We start from the raw sequence: 12,155 nt of genomic DNA, 5'->3' as shown, positions 1-12,155 counted from the left end.
TTCAAACCACAGAAGGCGAGGAGACCGAGGTGGTCTGTGCCTAATCAGCTGTTGGGTATTGAAGGCGTTCCTGGAGCATCTCCCAGGACACACACTGCTGGGGTGATCTGCTTCTATCAGAAGCAGAATTTCGGGGCCAGACGCTAAGCCTGTCTTTAAGACCTCTGACTGACGTTGCCTACAAGGTCTGGCTCATTTACGTTCCTTTTTGTTTTTGTTTTTGTTTTTTTTTTGGTACTGAGGATTGAACCCTGGGGCGCTTAACCACCGAGCCACATCCCAAGCCCTTTCTTGTATTTTATCTAGACAGGGCCTCGCTGAGTTGCTTAGCACCTTACTAAGCTGCTGAGGCTGCCTTTGAACTCACAATCCTCCTGCCTCAGTCTCCCCAGCTGCTGGGTTACAGGCAAGGCCAGCGTACCTGGCTCCATTTACATTTCTAACAGCGCTGACCATGAGTTCATCCATTCCTTTGAAGAGTGCCAACTTTCTGCCAGGCCTTGTCCTGGGCACTAAGGACAGGAAAAGGAGGCGGGGGCTGCTTCCGGGTCCTCCCTGGAGCTTGCAGTCTGGGTAGGGGGCAGTGTAGGAAGAGGGGCCTCATGTCCAGAGGGGTCTTTCCAACCCTGGAGGGGCAGCACGGGCCTGGAGGCTTGCCCACAACCCTGGTCCATGACTGAGGACCGGCAGCAGCTGCTGGTTTTGGTACTGGGGATGGAACCCAGGGCACCCTACCCTGAGCTGCACCCCAGCCCTTTCTATTTTTATTTTGAGACAGGGCCTTGCCCAGGCTGGCCTTGAGCCTGAGATCCTCCTGCCTCCTGAAGCGCTGGGGACATAAGTGTGCACCACCATGCCTGGCCTAAAACATGGTTTGAAGGTCGCTCCAGCTGGGCTGGGCTCAGTGGCGGAGCCCACTGAGGTGAGAGGCCCTGGGTTCGATCCTTAGCACCACATAAAACACACAAATAAAATGGAGCGTCCTGAAGAGCAGCTGGCTGTGGCCAGACAGGAACTGGGCGCGGGACCGGCAAGAAGTGCAAGGTCCAGGCTAATGCGGACGCTGTCTTCCCTCGGGAATTTGTACCTCGGCTCCTAGATGTCCACATGGGGTTTGAGGGCCGCCCACAAACAAAAGGAGTGTGACTTTAGTCTGCAAAGGCCAGTGTGGCCTTGGGCTCCATGGACAGTTTCACTATCAAGGAGAAGACAGGTGGCATTCTGCTCTGCAGAAGGCAGTGAACCCCAGGCAGCTGTGACGCACAGCTGTCCAGGGAAGGGGTGTGTGGCAAGAGACCCCCCCACACACAGGAAGCACCCGAGGAAGCCAGTCAAGAAAAGACAGGGAAGCCGGGTGTGGTGGCACACGCCTGTAATCCAGCCACAAAGGAGGCCGAGGCAGGAGGATCCCAAATATGAAGCCAGCCTCAGAAATTTAGAAGAACTTATAGAATTTAGAGAGAACCTGTCTCAAAAAATAAAAAGGGCCAGGATGCAGCTCAATGGTAGAGTGCTTGCCCAGCATGCACGAGGCCCTGGGCTCAATTCCCAGTACCGGCGGTTGGGGTGGGGAGCCCAGAGATGTCTCCAAAGGGCTCATAAGCCCAGAGGCAGAGCCAGGCCCCGGGAAGCCCGGGAGGCCCACTCCTACTTGATCACAGGGAAGGGAAGGCGATTTCTAGCAACGTGGAGCCTCGGGAACAAGGGAGGCTCATCCCCGGGCCAGAGCGCAGGTCACTGAGCGTGTCCCATGGGGCACCTGGAGAGAAAGCCCTGAAGCTCCTGCCTGGCCGGCTTCCTAGGGCTGCAGCACAGCGCCACAGGCAGGGCTGCACACAGGGAAGTCCAGACCCAGGTGCCCACTCACTGTCCGCGCACGGCAGAGAATCAAACCAACCGCATCCTCTTCTTACAAGGGCACTCCTTGCATCCTGGGGCCCCACCCTCGCGACCTCAGCTAACCCTAACACCTCCAAAGCCCCTCCAACAGCATCACCCTGAGGTGAAGAGTTTAACATATGGTGCCCAGCACAGCGGTGCAAGCTTGTAATCCTGTCAACCTGGAGGCTGAGGCAGGAGGATCACAAGTTCAAGGCCAGCCTCAGCAACTTAGCAAGGCCCTAAGCAACTCAGTGAGACCCTAGCTCTAAATAAAATACGAAAAAGGACTGAGATGTGGTTAAGTGCCCCTGGGTTTAATCCCCAGTTAAAAAAATTTTTTTTTAAAGTTTAACATGGAGCCTTGGAGGACATACCTCAGTCCACAGCACTGACCAGTGTGTGTCTGTCCTGCCCGAGTTCCCCGGCCACTCGGCAAGAGCAAGCTCCACTTAGCTGCCTAGCGTCACCTGAGAGCCATTTCCTGTCCCACATGCCGGCAGGAAGTCAGGTGTGGGGCTCAGCAGGGAACAGGCAGCTAGGGTCTCAGACCCAGTTACACTACCAGCTCCTGTCCCATGCCCTGTCACAGCAAGGGGAGAGGCACAAGGCAGAAGCCGAAGCAGGCGCACTCTGCCAAGCAACTGTCCCTGAATGTCCTTCAGGCCCCTTTCCCAGGTACTCCACAGAGACCGGTCCTTCAAGGGCCGGAACTCCCCTCCCGGAACTGCCTCCTAAAACTGAGATTATCCAATAAGTTTTGAGTTCACAACTTCTGTCCTCCCCTAAGCCCACCACCTAGCATTATTGGGGAAGGCAGAGGGTGTCCCTCCATGACCCTCCAGGGTAGTCTGCTGACCCACTCTAGCTGAGGCCTGGCCTGTGGTCAAAGGCTTCATCTCCACTTGGTGACAAGGACCCCCGACCCAAATCCACTGTTTCCTTCCTTCTTTCCTTTTTCTTTTGAGGTACTGGGGATTGAACCCAGGGACACCCTACCTCTGAGCCACATCCCCAGCCCATTTTATTTTTATTTTGAGGTAGGGTCTTGCTTAGTTGCTGAGGCTGGCCTCCAACTTGAGATCCTCCTGCCTCAGCCTCCTGAGTCACCAGGGTTACAGGGTTACAGGCACCACTAGATCCAGGTTACTGTTTGATTTCTAAAAAAAAAAAAAAAAAACTCTCTCTCTCTCTCTCTCTCTCTCTCCCTCTCTCATAAAAGCTTAAGATTAAAGGAATCATCCACACATAATGGCAGTTGCACACTGTATAAGTAGAGAGAAAGCCAGTCATAGGGCCCATCTCAGGGCACAAGGACAGGGCTGGGCAGAGCAGAGCACCTTCTCTCCTTGACTGATCGCATCTGTATTGTTGCAGACTTGAATTTCAGGCTCGTATCCCACCATGCAGCTAGGCTTTGTGCACTAGGGATTGCTAGAGAAAGAGAACCAGGAGCACACACTCACACACCCTTACACACTCACTCACACACACACACACTCGCTCACAATTCACACTCACACACACTCACTCACTCAATTCACTCACACACACACACTCACAATCACAATTCACTCACACACACACTCGCACACACACACACACTCACACTCACACTCACTCACACCGTGGTTGGGATCTAAACTTCCGGTAAGCTCAGGTGCTGACGGCTGCGTCCCTAAGGCGGAAGGGTTTGGAGGCAGGCCATCTGGAGGTGACTGGGTCACCGGGGCCCTGACTATCACAGGATTCGGGATTCGTCTGCTTGCGGATTCCTTGGGAGCTGTGCAAAAGTTAAGGAGGATGCGGGGTGCTGGGGCTCGCCCCCGAAGCCAGGTCTTGTCCCTGCCCTTCCTCTGTCCCTGCTTCCTGGCGTGCTGCTCGGCCATCTGCTCCCCACCAAGGTGTTTCCCCTTGCCAGACGCCTAAACCCTGCGGAGCCGCCAGCATGGCCTGAACCCTCGGAAACATCGGCCAATTTAAATCTCTCTTGATTGACATCCTCAGGCACTATGTCACTGCTACTGAGCCACTGGTTCACACCATTGTGGAGGCTGAGGCCTCCAGCCCTCTGTGGGCAGGTGGGAGATCCAGGAGGGCCTGAGGGTCTGGCACCCAGGGGAGCTGACCGAAAGTTTCAGGCCCAGGACAGAAGACTAGTGTCATAGCCCAGCACTGGTGTCCCTCTAGCTTGGCCTCCTGTGTTCTTCAGGCCCCTGTCATCTGGGGAGGCCCAGCCTCACTGGGAGGCCCTCTGCTTTACTTCACGCACTGACCTGAGTCTTGGTCTCCCCCAGAACTGCCCTCACAGACACGCCCAGAATAACGTTTGCCCCGATGTCCAGGCACCTGGTGGCCCAGTTCACTGACACAGGGAATTGTCACTGAAACTTCGATCCTTGTCCCTGACGTCAAGACAATAATGAGGACACAGTTTTAGAAAAAGAAAAAAGGTTTGTTGCTTTGTTAGTAAGGGAGAAGCTCAGGGGCCTCTGTCCCGGGGCTGTGGTTCTGCCCATCAGCCGGCACAGGGGCTTTGGAGAGGACACTCAAAGGCTGCCTTCCGGGCTCTCCGCTGGAGCCGTGGTTCGCGTGCTGATGGTCATTTCTGAGGTCTTGGGGGGCCATCCCCCCAGTCTGGATGACTTGGTTCCTGTGGTGGGTGTGTCCTCGAGGACAGGTGACGGCCTAGGATGGGGAAGAAAGGTGGTCCTGTTTCCCCCGAGATTACGGAGGGGGCAGACCGGGGAGGAGCAGGAGAGGAAGAGAAGGAAACACGTCCTTATTAAAAACAAGGGCTGGGCTGGGGCTCAGTGGCAGAGCGCCTGCCTAGCATGTGTGAGGCCCTGGGTTCGAGTCCCAGCACCGCATGAAAATAAATAAATTAAATAAAGGATTTTTAAAAAAATAAGTCTCAGTGGCCGAGCAGCAAGGGCTGTATTCAAAGCGCACAGTGGACCACGGTGACAAAATTATCCAGCACGCTCGAGTCTCCAGCTCCGAGGAGACACAGGCAGCAGGGAAATAAGCCGAACACCCGGGGCCGCCAGAGACAGGCCAGAGGGCGCGCCTTCCTGGGGGCCGGGCCAGCCTCTTCAGGGGAGGACTGGCAGGCTGGGAACCTCAGGGGCACACCGGCTGTGGCCCGCGCGGCCTGGAGACCAGCTGTGGAGAAGGACAGTGGCGTCACGGGACGTCTTCAGGACACCCCGTCTCCATGTTCGCGCTCCCTGTCCCCAGGTTCTGATGCAGCCCAACTCTGTTTCAGATGGGGTGAACATTTCCCGCAAGTGCCTGACTAAATCGTCCCGAAGCTCCACGTCCTGCCCCAAAATGATGTCACATTCAGACGGTCGCGTCAGCCTCTCCTGAGAATGTGCCCCAGCAGAGCAGATAATATCACTGCTTTCAAATTAAAGTGGGCACATACCTGTAATCCCAGCAACAGGGGAGGCTGAGACAGGAGGATCACAAGTTTGAGGCCAGCCTCAGAAACTTTTCAAAACCCTACCTCAGAATAAAAATAACACACCTGTAATCCCAGAGGCTTGGGAAACTGAGGCAGGAGGATTGCAAGTTCAAAGCCAGCCTCAGCAACTTAGTGAGGTTAAGCAACTCAGAGAGACCCTGTCTCTAAATAAAATATAATAAGGGAGCTGGGGATGTGGCTCAATGGTAGAGCACTGCTGGGTTCAATCGCCAGTACTGAAAAAAAGAAAAAGACAGATAAGGAGAAAAAAGAAAAAAATCAAATGCACTAGAATATGTTGACTATTTTTTTTATTTCTCTTTTTTCTTTTTTTTAATTAAATTTTTTTTTATTTTTACAGACACATTTTGATTCATTGTACACAAATGGGGTACAACTTTTCATTTCTATGGTTGTATAGAATGTAGATTCACACCATTCATGTAATCATACGTGTACATAGGGTAATACTGTCTGTTTCACTCTACTGTTTTCCCATCCACTCCCACTCCCACCCCCTTTTCCTCTACACCATCCTCCATTCTTCTCTTCCCCCCACCACCCCTCCTCATTATATATTGTCATCCACTTATCAGAGAAAACATTTGGCCTTTGGTTTTTTGGGCTTGGCCTATTTCACTTAGCATGATATTTTCCAACTTCATCTATTTACCAGCAAATGCCATAATTTTATTCTTCTTTATGGCTAATTAATATTCTGTTGTGTATATATATCATAGTTGCTTTATCCATTTGTCAATTGAAGGGCATCTAGGTTGGTTCCACAATCTAGCTATTGTGAACTGAGCTGCTATGAACATTGATGTGGCTGCATCTCTGTAGTTTGCTGATTTTAAGTCCTGTGGGTATAGGCCAAGAAGTGGGATAGCTGGGTCAAATGGTGGGTTCATTCCAAGCTTTCTGAGGAATCTCCACACTGCTTTCCAGAGTGGCTGCACCAGTTTACAACTCCACCAGCAATGTATGAGTGTGCCTTTTTCCCCACATCCACACCAACACTTACTGCTTGTGTTCTTGATAATAGCCATTCTAATTGGAGTTAGATGAAATCTGAGGGTGGTTTTAATTTGCATCTCTCTAATTACCAGGATGATGAGCACTTTTTCATATATTTGTTGATCACCTGTGTATCTTCTTCTGTGAAGTGCCTGCCCATTTCTTAGCCCATTTATTGATTGGGTTCTTTGTATTTTTGGTGTAAAGTTTTTTAAGTTCTTTATAAACTTTGGAGATGAGTGCTCTGTCTGAAGTGTGTGTGGAAAAGATTTCTCCCACTCTGTAGGCTCTCTTTGCACTCTGTTGATTGTTTCCTGTGATGAGAAAGAAGTTTGAATCTATCCCATTTATTGATTCTTGCTTTTATTTCTTGTGCTATGGGGGTCTTGTTAAGGAAGTCTGGTCCTAAGCCAAAGTGATGGAGATTTGGGCCTACTTTTTCTTCTATTTGGTGAAGGGTCTCAGGTCTAATTCCTAGATCCTTGATCTATTTTGAGTTGGTTTTTGTGCAGGTGAGAGATAGGGGTTTACTTTCATTTTACTGCATATGGATTTCCAGTTTTCCCAGCACCATTTGTTGAAGAGGCTATCTTTTCTCCATTGTAAGTTTTTGGCACCTTTGTCTAGTATGAGGTTACTATACTTATGTGGGTATGTCTCCATGTCTTCTATACTGTACCATTGGTCTACCTGTCTATTTTGGTGCCAATACCATGTCGTTTTTGTTACTATTGCTCTATAATAGAGTTTAAGGTCTGGTATCGTGATACCCGCTGCATCACTCTTCCTGCCCAGGATTGATTTGCTATTCTGGGTCTTTTGTTCTTTCAGATGAATTTCATGATGGCTTTTTCTGTTTCCGTGAGAAATGTCATAGGATTTTAATTGGAATTGCATTGAATCTGTATAGCACTTTTGGTAGTATGGCCATTTTGACAATATTGATTCTGCCTACCAAGAACAAGGGAGATATTTCCATCTTCTAAGGTCTTCTTCGATTTCTTTCTTCAATGTTTTGTAGTTTTCATTGTAGAGATCTTTTACCTCTTTGGTTAGATTGATTCCCAAGTATTTTATTTTTTTTGAGGCTATTATGAATGGAGTTGTTTTCATCATTTCCCTTTCAGATGTTTCATCACTTGTGTATAAAAAATGCTTTAGATTTATGCGTGTTGATTTTATAATCTGTTACTTTGATGAATTCATTGATGAGGTCTAGAAGTTTTCTGGAGGAGTTTTTTGGATCCTCTAAATAGAGAATCATGTCATCAGCAAATAGTGACAGCTTAAGTTCCTCTTTTCCTATTCGTATCCCTTTAGTTTCTTTAGTCTAATTGCTCTCGCTAGTATTTCAAGGACGATTTCTCCTTTTTCTTACAACTGGGAATTGAAGCCCAGATTCTTGAGCTACATCCCCAACCGGCCCCCTTTTTTTGAGACAGGGCCTCACTAAGTTGCCCAGGTTGACTTTGAACTCACAAGCCTCCTGGGTTCATGGGATTACAGGCCTGTGCCACAGCACCCTGATTATTTTGTTTTGTTTTGTTTTGTTTTTTTGGGTGCTGGGGATCGAACCCAGGGCCTTGTACTTATAAGGCAAGCACTCTACCAGCTGAGCTATCTCCCCAGCCCCTGATTATTTTTTTAAATGATTTTTTGTTTTAATATTTTTTTAGTTGTCAATTGATTTTTTATTTTATTCACTTATACGCAGTGCTGAGAATTGAACCCAGGGCCTCACACATGCCAGGCAAGCGCTCTACCACTGAGCCACAACTCCAGACCTGATTATTTTTTTAATTTCAAAAATCTTCATGTTTGCCCAATGTGGTGGTCCACGCCTATAATCCTCAGGAGGTTGAGGCCGGAGGATCACAAGTCAGAGGCCAGAGGCCAGCCTCATCAACTTAGTGAAACCCTGTCTCAAAATAAAAACCAAAAAGGGCTGGGGATGTGGCTCAGTGGTTAAGCACCCCTGGCTCAATCCCTAGTAACCCCCCCCCCCAAAAAAAAAAGGAACTTCATGTTTGAAGAACTATCGAACTATCCCATCGCCAGCACACACGGGACCCCAGAATTCCACTGGCAGGATCTGATCCCTGTGCTCATCTTGGTCCTGGAGTCCTCTTCCCCTTCAGTAAAGGTGGGGGGGAGGGGGTTTCTAGCAGTTCATTTTACAGGGTCTCAAACACCTAAGCACTTTTCTTTCTCTCTCTTTCTTTCTTTTTTCAAGATTTTTTTTTTTTTAGTTGTCGATGGACCTTGATTTTTTAATTTAAAAAATTAACCCAGGGGCTGGGGTTGTGGCTCAGTGGTAGAGCACTTGCCTAGCATGTGAGAGGCACTGGGTTCCTCAGCACCACATTAAATAAATAGATAGATAGATAAAGGTCTTATGTCCATCTACAACTAAAAAAATATTTTGAAAAAAAAAAAAAAATGAACCCAGTGCTTCACACATGCTAGGCAAGCCTCTGCCACTGAGCCACACCCCAGGCCCCTAAGCCCTTTTCTTGCCCACCAATGGATACCTGGAGTGTGTTAACCCCTCGTGAAGCAGGAAGCTTCAGCACGGCTGGTTTGAAATCTCATCGTTGCTCCCTGGAACTGCTGACTTTGGGCATTAGGGGCTGTTTTCATAATTTCCCAAAGGCCTACTGTGTGCCAGCGCTTCCTGTGGGGAATCTCACCTAGTCCTTGCAAAGGTCCCGTGGAATAGGCTCTACTACTATCCCCAGTACGCAGGTCAGAAAATAGGTCCCGAGAAGTTCAGCAGTTGCCCAGGGTCAAACAGCTGGCCAGTGAAGGGTTATGGAAAGTAACGTTAAGGGAAAAAGCAAACTTCTGTCCCTTCCTGGGTCCATCCCCAGAATCTCCACCAAAAGCAAACATTCACCCCTTTCCAACCACAATGGGCCCTGAAGGAAGGGGGCAGATCTGAGTGCTGGGCTCGGGACTTTGACCTCCTCCCATTGCAAATTAGTCCTAAATGGAGACACAGCAAATAGTGAAGCTCTAGGTAGTGATGGGTCCCAGAGGAAGGAGAAAAGCAGTGGGTGGGATTTGAGCATTCGTCCCTCAGAATCTGAGCGCCTGTCTCTCCCGGTAACAATGAGTTTCAAACTTTTTACAGCTGCCTTCCTGAGTTAAAATTTTAACCTGTGCAACCAGGTCCCTGACTGCCGTCTGCAGTCTCCAGTGATTAATTCACCCTCATAGTAAACTGTAAAACTCAGACTCCTGTAACCCAAGGGCTATTTCCATACCTGAAAAGGAGCCCTCCAGTGCCTGCTGATTGACCTCGCTGCTTCCATCCAGTCCCGGTTATTTGCATTTTCATTATGGTGCCAGAACCCTGTTGGTTATTTTTGCTTACAGCCAAGAATAGAGCCAGGATGTGAACTCAGAGTTTTCATGCCAAAGACCAGGTGCTTTAGACAAACCACGGACCACTCCAGCCTCCTGTAGTCACACCCCCTGGTTATTCAGTAGACAGGAGTGGTATAATATGAGGAGTCAGGATAGGAACTGAGTTTCCCTAATCTCCTCACTGACATCAATTTTCCCCCCGCAGTACTGGGATGGGACCCGGGACCTTGTGCATGCTAGGCACTCTACCACTGAGCTACCCATGGTAGCGCCTCAGCATTATTTAGTTATTTTTATTTGTTTGTTTGTTTTAATGATGACAGGGTCTTGCTAAATTGCCCAGTGCCCTCAAACTGTACTTGCCATCCTCCTGTCTCAGCCTCTTGAGGAGCTGGGATTACAGACTTGCACCACCGCAACCGGCTCACTGACATCAATTCTAACGCCTAACAATTGCATCTTGGGTAAACAGGTTAATGGTAGTTCGTCAACACTTGTGCATGGTATTTCCACTTCAACCGGGGTCCTTTTGCTACCTAAATTCTTTTTTTCTACCTCCATCTTCCATGCACGTTCTGCAATTCTCTGCCGGAGCCTCTTTCTTGCAAAAATTGATTCTTCCTTATGTCAGGTTGCTGGAGAGACGGGCACCCCTCCCTGGAGTGGACCCACTTCCAACTCTGCATGCTGGCTCCATCTGGTGGTCAGAGTTGGGAAGCACACCTGACTCCTGACCACCTCCCAGGACCTGAAAGGTTGGAAGGAAATGGATACTTTCTAGCCCTTTCCTTACAAACAAAAATAGCAACCCAAGGTTACCAGAGGCCAGATTCTCCAGATGTCTTTAAGTTACCCTTTTGGCGCTGTCTTGACCTTTTCATTTAATGATAAACTCTTAAAATTTTAATTTTAAACTATTTCATCAAAGATAGGAAATGTTGGGAGTGGTGCTGAATGCCTGTTGTCCCAAGCTACTTGGGAGGCTGAGGCAGGAGGACTGCAAAATTGAGGCCAGCCTCAGGAACTTGGACGCTGCTTCAAAATAAAAGTAGCTGGTGATGGATGTAGCTCAACTGTAGAGCACCCCTGGAATGCACCCCAGCATCTCCCCTCTGAAAGGAAAGGAATGACATAACACGCATTGATTCACCACCCAATTTAACATTTATGTAAAATGTTACATTTTGTTCTTTTTGCTTCAGATCTCTACATCTTTAATTAAACTTTTCATGTACCAGGATTGAACCCAGAGGTGCTTAACCACTCAGCCACATCCCAGCCCTTTTATTTTTTTATTTTGACACAGGGTCTTACTAAGTTGCTGAGGTTGGCTTTGAACTTGCAATCCTCCTGCCTCAGCCTCCTGAGCCACTGGGGTTATAAGCGTGTGCCACCATGCCCAGTTTTCACAGAAATTTTTGTGTCTTTTTGTTTTCCCCGTGGTGCTTGGGATGGAACCCAGGGCCTTGTGTGCATGCTAGGCAAGCGCTCTACCAACTGAGCTAGATCCCCAGTCCCACAGATGTTTTTCACATCTGCTTTCCTGTGAGTTGTAAAGTTCTTTGTCTTTGACCCAGGAGGACGGTGCCCTTGCCAGTCACCTTAAGAGCTGGCCAGCAGGACAAACCCTTCTAGAGCCAGTTCTTGACAAAACATCTCCCTTTCCCACTGTGTGCAGAGCTGTCCCTTCAAGACCTAGAAGATACAAAAGAGAAGAGTCAGTCTTGGGGCTGGGGTCGTGGCTCAGTGGTAGAGCGCTTGCCTAGCATTCGTGAGGCACTGGGTTCCATCCTCAGCTCCACATATAGACAGATAAATAAAATAAAGGTACCGTGTCCACCTACAACTAAAAACACGTACATTAAAAGAAAGAAAAGAGTTGCCCACGGGCCTCTCTAGAGAGGTTGAGGGCCAGGAGAGGCGCTGGCGGCACCCTGGCTTCCTCGCTGTGCCCATCGCCACCTGAAGGGTTCGACGTCCCTCTGCCACCGCCCACGAGAGAGGTCCTGTCTGCGTCGTTGATCCTTCGTGGGCCTGGAGCAGCCCAGGCCAGTGAGTGGGTGGATGTGGGTAGTGCTGGAGGCGGGCTGGGCGGGTTGTGGAGAGGATGGGTATCACCTGGCAGGCTGGCAGGCCACGCTGAGGAGGGAGGGAGGGAGGACGGTGACTGGACTCTGCCCCACCAAAGGGCGGTCGTCACACAGTGGACTGCACTGACCGGAGGAGGGCACCTGGCTGCAGAAGCCAGCACGCCAAGAGGAGACGCGTGAGGGTCCCTCGGTGGGAACTGCCCTCTGGCATTCAGAGTGACAGCCGGGTGGCCACTGGCATTCCACATGATGCTGGTCAGTCCAGCCATGATGACCGGGTCGGGAGCACCTGACCCAAGCTGGCCAATCGGCCAAGCCGGCCTCTTCCCTGG

The sequence above is a fragment of the Sciurus carolinensis genome, chromosome 14, assembly GCF_902686445.1.
Source record: "Sciurus carolinensis chromosome 14, mSciCar1.2, whole genome shotgun sequence".
NCBI classification, from domain to species: domain Eukaryota; kingdom Metazoa; phylum Chordata; class Mammalia; order Rodentia; family Sciuridae; genus Sciurus; species Sciurus carolinensis.
Note: the sequence above shows the minus strand (reverse complement) of the source record.